Raw genomic sequence first — 15,246 nt, 5'->3', positions numbered from 1 at the left:
ATATTGGGGGACCCCTATAGGAACAAAGCCTTTATCCATAGGAAGCCATGTCGGCCGCCCTACTGATCGCTATGCAGTGAACACATCATTCACGAAGATCGACCACTCGTACCGTAAAACGTATTCTGTGGTTTCGCGAAAGGTTTGGCACACCCTCTGCCTAGAACTCCAGAGTAGTTTCTTTTGGCCTTTTTCAAACTCTATAACTGAAAAATTCCATCCGAGCATTTGTCACTTCGGGCTCGTTAATACATCGAAGGAGACTAGAGTCATCTTTAGCTTTTTCTCGACTCTTAAAAAGTGAAAAAGCAAGTTGTGTCTAAAGCATCGTTATATAAAATTCATTCTAAGCGGAACATAATCACCCCTTATTCCTACGTTGATCTTTAGGTTGAGAACATGGAACACACCAACCAAGGGATTCCACATGATGGGACCCCTAGCCCTTTCTCCTCTTGGGGAGAAGTTGGTGCGCCCCACATGGCCACATTGTCGCTTCCAGGACTGACAATTGGCTTGCCAGTTTGGCTATTCTCAACCACTGTAGTTTAGAACACCACGGTTCCTGAACAGTCGAGTCAACAGTTAGACCAGTCTAGAGCTGCCCTCCAGCCTTCCGCTTCTCATAAGCCTTCCTCCGATCCTTCTTCTTCGAAAGGTCAAGCCGCCGAAAGTGGAGCTCCCGTAGAAAAGAAGAAGGAAAAGAAGAAGAAAGAAAAGAAGCAGAAGGAGCCAAAGGCGCCTGGGGGCAAGCAAAAGGCATCTGATAAAAATCCACACACAGCACGGACCGGGCCCAAATCGCCATGTGTCATATGTAGAGGGAACCACCTCCACCGTGATTGTCCCAGTATTCCCCGGATACTAAGGGACTGGTCCCCTCGTTTCCACGGTTCGGAAGCGTCAACCTCTGACAACCAGGTTGAATGCTTACCGTCGACCAGCGAAAGTGAAGGTTCTAGACGACGAAGGGGAATGAGATACCCCTGCGAACTGTGTGAAGGCAATCACACCCTCCGCCGTTGTCCCTTTTTAGACGAAGCAAAGAGAGTTTTGGAAGATCAACTGGTTGCACCGTTGCTACTTCCTCCTGGATATCAAAAACTCTCGCCAAGTCCTTCGTTGGTTGAAAATACAGCTGCCCCGCTCATAGGGCCAGCTGAAGTGTCAGTCACTGAAAGTGAACCTACTAAATCCGGACCGGACGAAAGTCCAATGGTCGAAACGGAAGTTGACCCGGTTCTCCCTTCAGAAGTTTCATCTTCAAATACCACAGTCACTGAGGATTCCTCTTCAGCTGACACCCCTACCGAAGAGAGTAAGGATGACACCATCCAGATTCTTTTCATCAACACCGATTCTGATGAGCATCTGGGCAATGCGCCCACTCCTTTACCACAGGAAGGAGCATCGTCAGGATCATATCCGGCCGTATATTCGGTCCCACCACCAAGCAACCTAGTTGTGTCCTTTGATTGGAACCAACTAGGCAGACCCCGGTTACCAGCCAGTATACCATTTAGAATTATAGTCCAAATATACAAAATGGTGATGGCTGGAACTATCATTGATGAAGGGGCATCTGTGAGTATCCTGTCCTCTATTGCTTGGAAAGCACTGGGTTGCCCGACGCTTTTGCCCGAGACAAGGAATCTCTCGGGTTTTGACAAAGGAACCAGTCGACCATTAGGGATTCTACCTAATGTGCCTATTACCTTGAAAGGGAAGGCTGTCAAGATGAACTTGATGGTCGTCCAAGGACCCTTGGATTATAACCTACTCCTTGGACGAGACTACATATATTGCATGGAAGCAATAGTCTCCTCACTCTTTCGAATAATGTGTTTTCCATACGAAGGAAGAATGGTCAAGCTCGTAGACCAACTTTCACTTCCAGGATCACGCATTGCAAGTAGTCACATACCTATCCTGAATGGTCTATTTGATCAAGAAAGGTCTCTACCTCCGGTTTTTCTTCCTGATGAGTGCGAGTGATTCGGGAAAGAAAGGCTGGAACCCAGGGGGTATGCATCCTGGTCTGCTATGGAGGCAGAAAAAACCTTGGGTGTAAAGTAGAATTTCCGCGGGAGAATACGACTAGTCCGTACCCCGTCCCCCCCTTCATCTTCGTAAAACAGAAGGGCCGGAAAGAGCTCTCATGCAGAAGAAGGGGCAGTTAGGAATGGGGTTGTTCTGGAAAAAGATTCTTTTGTTAAAGTTATGTGGGAGGACGGGGGCCCGTTACTCACCTTTGTCCAAATAATTAGGCTCTGCCAAAGAAGGGGATCCGTTTGCGGCAGCAAGTAGTAACCATCTTTGGATTAAAGGCAAGCCTCACCCATTAAAACAAATGTTTTAAAGGATAAGTAGGGGCAGCCTCCAAAGAAAGAGATTCTATTGCTGCAACAAATTGTAACCATCTTTGTGTATCCTAATGATAGACATCGCCGAAGAAAGAGTTTCATTTGCGGCAGCAAATGAAACCATTCTTTGGGTAACCAGAAAGAGGTAAGCCTCACCCGTTGAAAACAAGGGTTTTTGACGGACAAGTAGGGGCAGCCTTGAAATTAGACTTACACCTGGGGGCATGCAAACCTCTTGGAATGCAAGCGCGGGCGGCTTTTTAGTTTTAGGTAGGACTAACCCCGCTAACCCGTAGATAAGTCGATACCCGGCTTGCACAAAGAGAGGATATGGAGCAATACGTAGGGAGATGAAGCTCTTTAAAAAATAGCGATCTTCCAAGAGACCTTCCTGCTTTATGACTGGTAAAAAGGAGCAGTTTTGGCAAAGTTCATGCTCGTTAAAAAATAAACATAAGCATGTGAGCAAGCTTTCCCCAGAGTTCAAGCTCATCCAAAAAAATGAACTGGTAAATAACCATTTGAGACCGTAAATTCATCAGCCATAAAAGCCTGGGTCGTGTTTGTGCACCGTCACCTCCACTTTTCATTTGGCCGATCATTCACATCCACTTGATTGTTTACCTATTTTGAGGAACAGCTGTGAAGAGTGATCCCACCTAGCCATCCTTGTAATACTGCCGTGATTGGAAAATTCCAACCTGTACCTGGAATCTGCTGCTATCCCTGTTTATCACTCGTTCCTCAAAATACGAGTCTTCTTTGAGCTCTTTTCACTGACTCGTAAAAAATGAAAAGTTTGCCGAGTTTTGGCCTTCCAGCTCGTTAAAAGGACCGAAAGAGCTATCCCTCCTCTAGATTTTAATCTTTTTGGACCTGAGGGATTATTGCACAAAAAGATCGAGCGCTTGTCTAGTTCGGCTCGATAAAGCTATCGAACATTCATCCCTTCTGTATTGTTTTATACTTTTTCGGACTTAAGGGATTAGATGACGAAAAAGGACCCCTGGAGTCCACTTTATGTACCCTTTTCAGACTCTCTAAAAATGAAAAGGACCGAGTTGTCTTTGTCGCTAGGGCTTGTTAAAAATATTAGATAGCGACAAACTTGTCTTTAGACGAGAACGAGTTTCCCTATCGCTAGGCTCGTTAAAACATAGCGATGGGCTTGCCCGAAGGGTAGGTTATAGAACAAGCATATGTTATCCTCCTCAAGCTTGACAAAAATAAAGAGGTACTGGTCAAAAATGACTGGGGAAAAATTGGGAGAACCTCAAAGCTTAATGGTAGCAAGTCACTCTTGAACATGACACTTTTGCCTCCGTAAATATCGGGTTGGGTTATTATCATTCACCGGTCCCTTCACCATGGTCTCGCCATACCATCCATACATGGGGTAATGCTACCGATCCATCACATCAGTGTCGTTATATGTTCAAGAGATTTCATTCAGAAAGTGTCAACCGGGTCCCATCCACTACCATACATCATCTTTCATCCTTCCATGACCGCCACCCTGAATCATATTTCACAGATCGTTTTCACCATCATCACTAGCTCCGTTCCGTGTCACTGATGTGGGATTCATTAAGGCCCTCCTTTGACGGATCACTTCTTGTCGACATCAGCTCATTATCCAAGAAGTTGATCTAGGAACACCCCCTCAGTACTTTGAAGCTTGCATGCCTCAATGGCAAGTTTCTCACTTCCGGCGATAGGTATACATTAATGACCTTCGACCAGGAAACTTTGCGTGGTGTTCGACGTCAGATCCTATATTCACGCCACGTGAATTGTGCTGCAGTACCTTGAGGGTCATCATGATTATCGGTGATTCATCTCGCGCTTGTTAACAGTTTACATTATTGACTGGTAATCAAGCGATGTCTTTCCATGTTCGACTTCAAGAAATTCTCACATGGATCGACTTGTACTAGAGTGAAGATCGGACAAGTTTGAAGACCCCAGATCTAGTTTCATCCATCTGGGCTGCGATATATATTCAGGAGATAAAAACATAGACATGTGCAGCAGATGATCATCCTACTAAAAGGATGATAATTAAAAGCAGAAAATTATCAGTCTATTATCAGACGATCGTCTGTTTATGTACAGCAAATGTATTTATAAAGCTGAGCATGGGAAATGCCCGCATCAGCTAGATCATGAAAATAAAGTATGAAAAGATAATGTATTGTATTGTATTTTGTTACAGGTCACCTCCCGACGATTGAATGAACTTCGGATCCTCCTAATAAAGCATTTCACACGATAAACGACCTCATACTTTAGGGGGCAACTGTTATAGACATTTTTGTGTCTTACAGCATAGAGCATGAAATGTCAATAATCTAAGGGATCCAAAGTCCCTAAACATGTTGTTCTTACCTTTAGAGGAACAAGGTCAGCAAACCACAGCACTGCAAATCAGTTCTCCACTGAAAAACACTCAAAAACAGGTCAATTTTGGATCAAAGCAGCTGCTCCACTAAGCATCTGCGCTGAATGTCAAAAGCTCTATGGTGTACCTGCGCTGCATAGCAAATGCAACAAAGGCTACCCGCGCTGGGCGTACTTTGACATGTGGAGGAATCTTTTCTCAATGTGCCAGTGCCCATGAAGCTTCCAAAATGACACTTGGATCAGAAGATTCGCCTAATGATGAGTTAAAGAGCTTCTAAAACTCCAAGTGGAAGGTAGAAACTCCGAGTGGACTCAAGGACTGAAGAACAACTGGAGTTGAAGAGGACAACAAGTCACACATCAAGCTGACTTATCTTCACTCCAAAACTCTATATAAGGATCTCATCCCATGGGATCTGAAGGCCGGAATTTAGTGCGAAGAATTGCTGTTGGTTTACAGTTGTGAGCATTGGGTGATTGCTTGAGGGAGGTGAAGAAGAGATTTCTCTCCGTCGGGAAGGTGATGCTGGATTGGACCTTTCATGGTTGTATCACCGCCTGAACCTTACTTCCATATATTAATAAAGCATTTGAGGTTCTTCTATTCGCATGTGTTTCAATGATGTATTGTCTTACTTGTGTATTTGATTTATGCTAATCCTTGAATCAGTTATGAATGCATGCTTCTTGTAGTTTCCTTTCTTTGTCTTGTTTGCAGGATCTCGTGTAGCTGGGCCCGTGAAAAGACTTGGAGCTGGGAGCAAGCGGCAAATAGAGGAGATTGGATAGACCATTTGCGCAAGACATCAGTAAGTGGATCTCTTCCTTTTATCTCTTGCATGTCATAAAGAAGTAACTTTAGATAGCTTTGCTTTCAGCTGTTGCTAAGGAACTGTCACCCTTAGAGTGGGTTAGGGTCATTCCGAGTTGGATACTTTCCCCCACAACACAAATGCCCTCCGAGAAGGTATGATGATCATGTTACTTCAGTTGCTTTGACCGCTAATGATGATGAACCTTTGTGTTATCAGGAAGCTGTAGAAGGTTCAAATAGTGACAAGTGGAAAGCAACCATGAAGGACGAAATGATGGCCTTAAGTAAGAATGGTACATGGGATCTGGTTGAGCTTCCGAAAGGCAGGAAAACTGTGGGGTGTAAATGGGTTTTCAAGCTGAAACGGGGTGTGAATGATACGGAAGACAGGTACAAAGCACGGCTGGTTGCAAAAGGGTTTTCTCAGAAAGCCGGTATTGACTTTCATGAGATTTTTTCACCAGTGGTTAAAATTGTTTCAATTAGAATTGTGTTAGCTTTAGTGGCTTTGCTTGATTTAGAATTGCAGCAATTAGATGTTAAAACTGCATTTCTACATGGAGACTTAGATGAGGAAATATATATGGAACAACCGGAAGGGTTTGTTCAGCATCGCAATGAGAAATTTGTCTGCAGGCTCAAGAAGTCATTATATGGCCTGAAGCAGTCGCCTCGGCAGTGGTATAAGAAGTTTGATTCTTTCATGTTGAGTCAGAAATATGTAAGAAGTGAATATGATCATTGTGTTTACTTTAAGCAGTTAAATAATGGCATGTTCATTATCTTAGTGTTGTATGTTGATGATATGCTTTTAGCAAGCAAAAGCATTGAAGAAATCAACAGGTTGAAGGCTCAGATGGCAAGGACATTTGATATGAAAGATCTAGGAGCAGCAAGACAGATTTTGGGCATGGAGATTTTCAGAGATAGGGGCAATGGTAAGCTGTGGCTATCACAACAGAAGTATATTGAGAAAATACTTGTGAGGTTTGGTATGAACAATGTGAAGCTTGTATCAATCCCCTTAGCTTCCCATTTTAAGCTTTCTTCCAGTTTATGTCCTAATACAGATGAAGAAAAGGATTATATGTCTCGAATTCCGTATGCCAATGTAGTAGGATGTTTGATGTATGCGATGGTTTGTACGCGACCAGATATTTCACATGCAATTGGGGTTGTCAGCAGGTATATGGCAAATCCTGGTAAAGAGCATTGGTCAACTGTAAAATGGGTGCTTCGGTATATGAGAGGCACAAGTAGTTATTGTATTACTTACAATAAGAGTAGTGAATCTGTTTGCGGATATGTTGATTCTGATTTTGCAGGTGATTTGGATAAGAGAAGGTCAACTTCAGGATATGTCTTTACTCTTGCAGGTCGAGCTATTAGTTGGATGTCAAAGCTACAAAATATTGTTGCTTTATCCACTACTGAAGCAAAATACATTGCTGCTTCACATGCTTGCAAAGAGGCGGTTTGGTTGAAAGGTTTGCTTGGTGAGTTTGGTAGGTTACAGGACAACATCAGGTTACTTTGTGATAGTCAAAGTGCAATACATTTGGCTAAGAATCCGGCCTATCATGGTAAATCGAAGCATATTCCAATTAAGTACCATTTTGTAAGACAGGTTATCACTGAAAGGGGAGTCTCTCTTGAAAAGGTGCATACAAAGGAAAATTGTGCAGACATGTTCACGAAACCAGTTTTGTTAGAGAAGCTACGTTGGTGTTTGGCTTCTCTTGGATTGCAGAAAAGATAAAAATAATAAACAAATAGGGCATCAGGCTAATTGTTGTCAAGGTGGAGATTGTTGAGATTTTTCTGTTTTAGATGAAATAGGGAAAAAATCCCAGTGTGTGACAACAATAGAAATCTGTTGCTGGATTAGCTCCAGGTTGTTGGGAGAAAATTAATGCATCCTAAATTTGATGTGAGAGGCAGTTAGATTCTCCTTGCTATAAAATAGGTAGTCATATGGATAGCTGGGAGAGGTGGGTGAGAGTTTTATGTAATCTCCTGTTTAATCAATAAGATTGCCGATGCCTTAGTTGTGTGGACGTAGCCCAGATTGGTTGGGTGAACCACGTTAATTCTTGTGTCCCTGTGCATGTTTTTTAATTGTTGTGTATATATTTTATTGTTTGTTGTGCATCTGATCTCCAACAAGATTGTGACACTGAGATCTAATATGGTTGTACGCGGCACTCTAAGATGAAGTGGTTTTCATCCTCAATGTTCCTATTCTCACATATATGACAAATGCTTTCCATCCATATAAATATAACATATAACATTAATATAATTTTAATCATAAACCATTGTTTATTAAATTTCACATCTGAGTATGAAAATTAATTCTTTACATTAAACCTCTAACTAACCTAGTTAGAGATCCGACCATAACCAATATGAAAAACCATATATTACTAATTTTCAAGCTGGGTTGGCTATAATCATCCAAAGTGACCAAATTTGACATCGAGTAGGCCCCGTTCAATATCTATTGATATTTATATACAGCTTCGATCCTTCGTCTCTTTTTCGACGATATACCACTGAACACCATTAACAGAGCATTCAATCGAAATCCGACCACCCCAGGATTTTTCTAGCCGGATCTCGAACGCCGTGGTGGGTTTAAAGGCTGCATAGGCCTAGAACATCGATAAAACCTCGGAGGATAACTGGGAAGAAAACGAAAGAATTGTCGGGTATATACGCTGAATTGAATTGTTCGCGATCATGGAATCAGGCGCAGGGATACAATTATCAGAGCCCCACACCATGTGTGCTGCAATCAGGCGCAGGGATACAGATCTCATGAAGCTGTAAGTCGAAAGCCATTCTGTATTTCAATCGCTAGTATTGCCTTCTTTTTCCTTCTTTAATTGTGTATCTGTTGTGGGTTAGAGTTACTGTAAGGTAATGTGATATGATGGTTTGCTCCCTTCTTGTTAAATTCATGCTTTCTGCAATTCTTGGATCTTGATAACATTTTTGTGCATGATATTATATGAAGTTGATGTGTATTGGCTAACTGGTAATTGTCTGCCATTGGGCAGTATGATGAATGACTACAAAGTGGAGACCATAAATGATTCAGCCAATGAATTCTATGTGGTGTTCAATGGACCTGAAAACAGTAAGTTGGACTTCCATTGTTTCTGTTAAGCTGAAATAGTTTATCTAGTGTGATGCTCTGTTGCTTAAAATTCGACTAGTGTAATGCTCTGTTGCTTAAAATTCGTATGACATCATTGAAAGATTTATGTAATCTTCTTTTCTTAGTGCTATGCTGCCAGAAACCTGACCAGGAGACTTGTTTCTAGTTTTGTTCCTGTTCCCATTTCCATTTAGATCTTCACATTACGTTAGAAGATTACTGATCCATTAATATGCATATTATATTTTGGAAGGGTGGTCGGCTCAGGTTTCTTATTCACTGAAACCTATGTCAGCATAAATTTGGCGAGGAGGCCCATTTCTAACTGCATGCTCATTTCCATTTCCATCTTGGTACTACATTTGTATATTACTAATCAATTTGTATGTGTAAATTATAGTACACGCTGGTAGAGGGGATGTGGGTGTTGATTATACCCTGAAACTCTCTAGCCCAGTTCTTTATTCTGGAATCTTGGCCTGGGAACTCTCTAGACCCATTTCTTGTTCCATTCCTATTGCAGAATCCTTTCCCTTTTCTCATTCTGATAAACTTGGGCAAGTTGCACGCATAGTCCATTTGGGTTTACTTCTCTCAACATGTATTTTTTCTTATTTTTCCTAACCCTTGTTGCACAAGATACCTTTCAGTTTTTTTATTTTTCAAACTTCCATTTGGAATCATCTTTTATGTTTTTTCTTTTACATGTGGAATCTTCTCCTACCTTCAGTACTGTAAATGAGAACGAGATCGCTGGTACTTTGTCAGCTCCAAGTAGCAATTGGTTCATGGAGAGTAAATATAGCTCGAAGTAGTAATTGGTTCATGAAGAGTAAACATGTCAAAAGTGGGATTTGAACTTAAATGGGAAAGATAAAATTTCTTCTTTCAGCCACGGGAATTAGACACAATTGACAAGAAATCATCTTCTGTGTTATTTTCTTTTTTATTTTGTTCAACCCCTATTGTGACTACTTCATCTGCTGTATTACAAGATATTAAAATTTGCAGTAGACTTTGTGATTTTTTTAGGTCAGTCTTATGTATTCGTTAACAATTTATTCGGAATCATGTCCTCTGCTATGGTTTTTCAGATTTTACTCTCTAAAGCTCTTCGACGTAGCCCCTGTATTTCTTCTCTATTTTTTTGGCTGTAACATCTTCTCTATCACAAGATAGATAAGTCTCACAGGAGACTTTTATGTGGTAACACGAGTTTGGTCAGAATATCAAAACAGATTCTAATCCTATATGAACATTCTGAACTTATATGCATGTACGAGATGGCGTTGTGGTCTGAGCTCTTCTATTATAGTATTGAGGTATGTTTACAGTTTATTTTTCCAATGAGTAAATGGCTAGGATGCTAAAAAATATTCATTCTCTGGACTCTGTACTGATCGCAGGTCTTTACCAAGGTGGAGTGTGGAAGGTTCATGTGGAACTACCAGCTGGTTATCCATACAAATCACCATCAATTGGTTTTGTGAATAAGATCTACCATCCCAATGTTGATGAGGCGTACGTACCCATTTCAAATAGCAAAATATTTTAGGATTTTGTTACTACACATAGCAAATTCATTTAAATGTAGTCATCAATTTCAATAGTTTTTGCTTAGACTTGTTCTCTGGATTCATTTTGAGGTCACATATTGAAAAGGAGGTTCTACTGGGATTTTGCAAAGGACCTCTTCCAAATTAAGCTCGGATTTTGGTTGGGCATAAGTTTCCACCACTCCGTTCTTGTTGCGTTCCCACTTGTTTCTCCATATTTTAGGATTTTGTTACTTCACATAGCAAATTCATTTAAATGTAGTCATCAATTTCAATAGTTTTTGCTTAGACTTGTTCTTTGGATTCATTTTGGGGTCACATATTGAAAAGGAGGTTCTACAGGGATTTTGCAAAGGGCCTCTTGCAAATTAAGCTAGGATTTTGGGTGGGCATAAGTTTCCACCTCTCCGTTCTTGTTGCGTTCCCATTTGTTTCTCCATTTTGGCTTTCCCTATGTCACTATTAGGAGAACTTCAAGATAAGATAATTCTGCATTGGACAGACCTTTGCCACAAGGAACATTCACATGGCATTCTCAATCAATAGGCAAATGTAGAGGATATCAAACAGAGAAAACAAGATCTAATTTGTTCCCAAACACACAATAGAATCCCATATTTATAGAAATGAGATAGGTATAATAAATAACTATAATAACCAATTACAACAGAATGAAAAAAATACTAAATGAATTAAAGCTCACATTTACATTGGAAAACAACAATCTCTAAGAAAAATACACTGAAACTTTAACGATCTAAAAAAATGCATTGGAACACTAATGCAATGGACCCTACATTTCTTCAGTTAACTCTAACGAGATTCCCAACCCATTCTCTATGTTCAGTATGCAGGGATGCTTCGTCACCCTAAATTTTTCCATTTGAGTTATTTTACTAACTGGGCATCATTCTCTTGGGACTTCAGATCTGACTCCGTTTGCCTAGACGTTCTTAATTAGACTTGGAGTCCAATCTATGGTAAGGGAAAAAAATAAAATCTAACCACGCAACTTTTCTTGATTACTTCAAGAATTGAGTGTGCTTTTGTGTTTACTAAGGAATGAGTCTGTTTTTTTTGCATCTTGGTTTCTAGAAATCTACTACCCTCAATCTTTTAGTCAGTTTACTGTTTACTTCTTGCATTGATATTGCAAATATCGTGAATGTATTCGAAGTATTTCTTCCTCAACTTCTATTACATCCTAATCCAGAGGATCCTTTAAATGAGGAGGCTGGGGCCTTACTGACGCATGACATAAATTTTTATGACCAGAAGGTGAAAGGTGAATTCACCGATGCTTTTCCCAATTTGCATTAGAAATTTTCCCTGGAAATTTTGCTGAGACACTTCATGTATTTATAATTTTTACTTGAACTATTTGTACAACATATCCAAAGATTTCTTTAGGAACAATATTGTTTGTTGATTCACTTCTTGTATTTATGTTGTTAACTTGAACTATTTGTACAGCTTATCCAAAGATTTCTTCAGGAACATTATGTTTAAACATATAATTCTTGCCCTATTTTATCAATAGTTTCTTTTGTGCTGTGTTTTAGAATATTGTAATCTGTATGCGAAGGCAGAAGACCTAGGAGGTCAATAGGAAGACGAAGATGGCGAAGACATTAGCGACAATGAATATGCCTCTGATGATGAGTAAACGGCTAGTCTGGCTGGCCCATGTCATTCTAGATCTAGATGTTATTGAAGTCCCAATTGAGCTGATCCACAATGCGATTTTTGGGAATGAAATTAGCATTCTTAGCTTGGAAGTTTAAGAATTTCATCGTTATTCATTAACAGTGCTATTAATTTTTGACAGAAATAATTTGGTCTTTTTGTAGGTAGATGTGTGTATGAAGAAAAGGGTAATTGCTGCATATATATGCATATAATTGTCTTCAGGTATTAATGAACCGTAAATTACTTCCTGATTTGAAATCCTTGAATTTAGATTTTTGTAAACATTGTGTGTATGGAAAGCAGTGTAAGAGATGTTTAATACTGAAAGTCATAATAGTAAAGAACTTTTGGACTATATTCATTCTGATCGGTGGGGACCCATCTCTTGTTGTATTGTATGGAGGTGCTTTATATTTCTTAATGTTTATTGATGATTTCTCCCAGAAAGTTTGGGTCTTTATGTTAAAAAAGAAAGTTGATGTATTCAATGTCTTTAAACAATTTAAAGAAATGATAGAAAAAAGAATAGACAAGTCAATTAAATGTTTGAGAACTGACAATGGTGGTGAATTTACTTCTCTAGAATTTGAACAGTACTACAAGGATGAAGGAATTGTTAGACATAAAACTGCTGTTTATACTCCTCAACAAAATGGTGTTGCTGAACGTATGAATCAGACTCTTATGGAAAAAGCTAGAAGCATGATCAGTGATGCTAACTTGCAAAAGAATTTTTGGGTAGAAGCAATGTCCATTGCTTGTTATTTAGTTAACAGATCACCTTCAGTTGCAATTAATTGTAAAAATCCTAAAGAAGTTTGGTCAGGTCAGTCTTGTGATTATTCACATTTAAGGATATTTGGTTGTGATGCCTATGCTCTTATTCCTAAAAATCAGTTTTCAAAATTACATCCAAAATTGAAATGTTATGTCTTTGTTGTGTATGACTATGTGGTGAAAGGATACAGGGTGTGGGATCCTACACGGCAGATAGTCATTAGTAGATATGTAACATTTGATGAATCTTCCTTTTTTAAAATCAGATGTTGAAAAAATTGAACAGGAACAGGTATCGCCAAGTCAGTTGATTCAATTGAAGACTAGATCTTTTTCAAAAAGTCTAAAAGAAGGAGAGACTTTTGAAGGAAAAGGTGAAGAAGATGCAAAGGAAGTTTTAGAACTAGTTCAGCAACCAATCACTCTCAGAAGGTCTATAAGGGAAAGAAAAACACCCAAAAGATATGAAGATTTTGCTTCATCTTTTGCATTGATTATTGGAGATGGGGAACCTTCTTGTTATCAAGACGCAGTGGATGACGCGGATAATGACAAATGGAAAAAGGCTATGGAAGAAGAAACAGATTCCTTAGCCAAGAAAAATACCTCGGATCTTGTAGAACTTCCTCAAGGGAAGTGTTGTTGGATGTAAATGGGTCTTTATATTGAAATGGAAAGTTGATGGAAGTATCGAAATGTATAAGGCAAGGCTAAAAGGATATTCTCATGTTGAAGGTATTGACTTTCATGATATTTTTTCATCAGTTGTAAAACTTGTTTCTATTCGTACTGTGTTGACACTAACTGCATTACTTGACCTTGAGTTAGAATAGTTAGATGTTAAAACATATTTTCTACATGGTGATTTGGATGAAGATATATATATGGAACAACCAAAAGGTTTTGTACAAGGTCGCAACAAAATATTAGTTTGGAAGCTCAGGAAATCATTGTATGGCCTGAGGCAGTCTCCTAAAAAATAGTACAAGAAGTTTGACTCCTTCATGGTGAGCCAGAACTTTATTAGAATTGAGTATGAACATTGTGTATACTTCAAGAGTTTCTGTGGCATATTTGTTATATTAGTTTTGTATGTTGACAATATGCTTATTGTAAGCAAAAGAATGGATGAGATCAACAAGTTAAAGGCTCAACTCTCTAGGACATTTGATATGAAGAATCTTGGAGTAGAAAAACACATCTTGGGCATGGAGATACACAGAGACAAGAAAAATGGTAAGATTTGGTTATCATAGCAGAAGTGTGTGGAAAGCGTACTTGAAAAGTTTGGTATGGACAATGTGAAACATGTTAATGTTCCATTAGCATCCCATTTAAATCTTTCTCTAGTTTTGAGTCCTAGAACTGATGAATAAAGCAGTATATGTCTCATGTACCATATGTTAATGTTGTAGGCAACTTAACGTATGAGATGGTATCTACAAGACCTGACATTTCACATGCAGTTAGAGTTGTCAAAAGGTTCATGTCAAATCCGGGTGAAGAAAATTGGCGAGCAGTGAAATGGGTGCTTCAGTATTTAAGAGGCACAAGTGACCATTGCATCATCTTTAATGGAAGTGAACGATCAGTGTGCGGACATGTGGATGTTGATTATGCAGGTGATTTGGAAAAAATGAGATCTACTACAAGTTATGTCTTTACTCTTGCAAGTGGAGTAATTATCTGGATGTCAAATCTTCAAGAAACAATTGCTTTGTCCACTACTGACACAAAATATATAGTTGCTTCAGATGCCAGTAAAGAAGCAATTTGGTTAAAGGGTCTACTTGATGAGATTGGAAGGATGTAGGAGAGAGTGAATGCATTCTGTGACAGTTAGACTACTGTTCACTTAGCTACAAATCCATCTTATCACAACAAGACCAAGCACATTGATGTAAGGTATCATTTTTTGAGACATGTGATCGATGGTGGAAAAGTAGCTCTCAAGAAGGTCCATATGCAGGAAAATTGTGCAAATATATTCACGAAGCTAGTTACAGTAGAGCAGTTGCGATGGTGTTTGACTTCTCTTGTCTTGCAGAAGAGATGATGAATGGGCATGGGCAAGGGATTAGGAAATTTTTTGTCAAGGTGGAGTTTGTTGAAATGTGACAAAAAATAATGCAATTATGAGTAAAATCTTTATTAATCACTACCAATTAGTTTTGTAATGAGATTCATAATGAATAGCAGTTATGTAACGGAGGAGAGGCTCATATGAAATTGGTGAATGCCTGAGAGGATGTATAATGGAGAATACAGAAGCCTTTTAATGCCTTCAAATACATGTAATACCATGAGCTCAATACCATGAGTCACCAATACTAGGTGCCCCAAACCACCTAGGGTCAAGTTTATCTAACGATCTCCCCTTTAAACTTGAATTTGGGTTTTCCTTGGCCAAATCTAGCCAAATATGCCAAGTGAGCTAGCCACCACTCACCTCCAGGCCCTACCCAGTCAATGTCAGGGTAT

General features: G+C 39.4%; 2 pseudogenes; one reads left to right on the top strand and one right to left on the bottom strand.

The window, feature by feature from the left end:
* LOC149156644 (uncharacterized) overlaps positions 1-15,246 on the bottom strand; it is an 88,930-nt pseudogene that overhangs the window by 58,265 nt on the left and 15,419 nt on the right.
* LOC149156645 (ubiquitin-conjugating enzyme E2 4-like) lies at positions 8,365-11,965 on the top strand (annotated as a pseudogene).

Source organism: Pinus tabuliformis, chromosome 9 (genome assembly GCF_031772625.1).
Source record: "Pinus tabuliformis cultivar Carrire ecotype Pingquan chromosome 9, CPIR1, whole genome shotgun sequence".
Classification (NCBI taxonomy): domain Eukaryota; kingdom Viridiplantae; phylum Streptophyta; class Pinopsida; order Pinales; family Pinaceae; genus Pinus; species Pinus tabuliformis.
The sequence above is the reverse complement of the archived record's forward strand: the minus strand, read 5'-3'. Positions and strand labels throughout refer to the sequence as shown.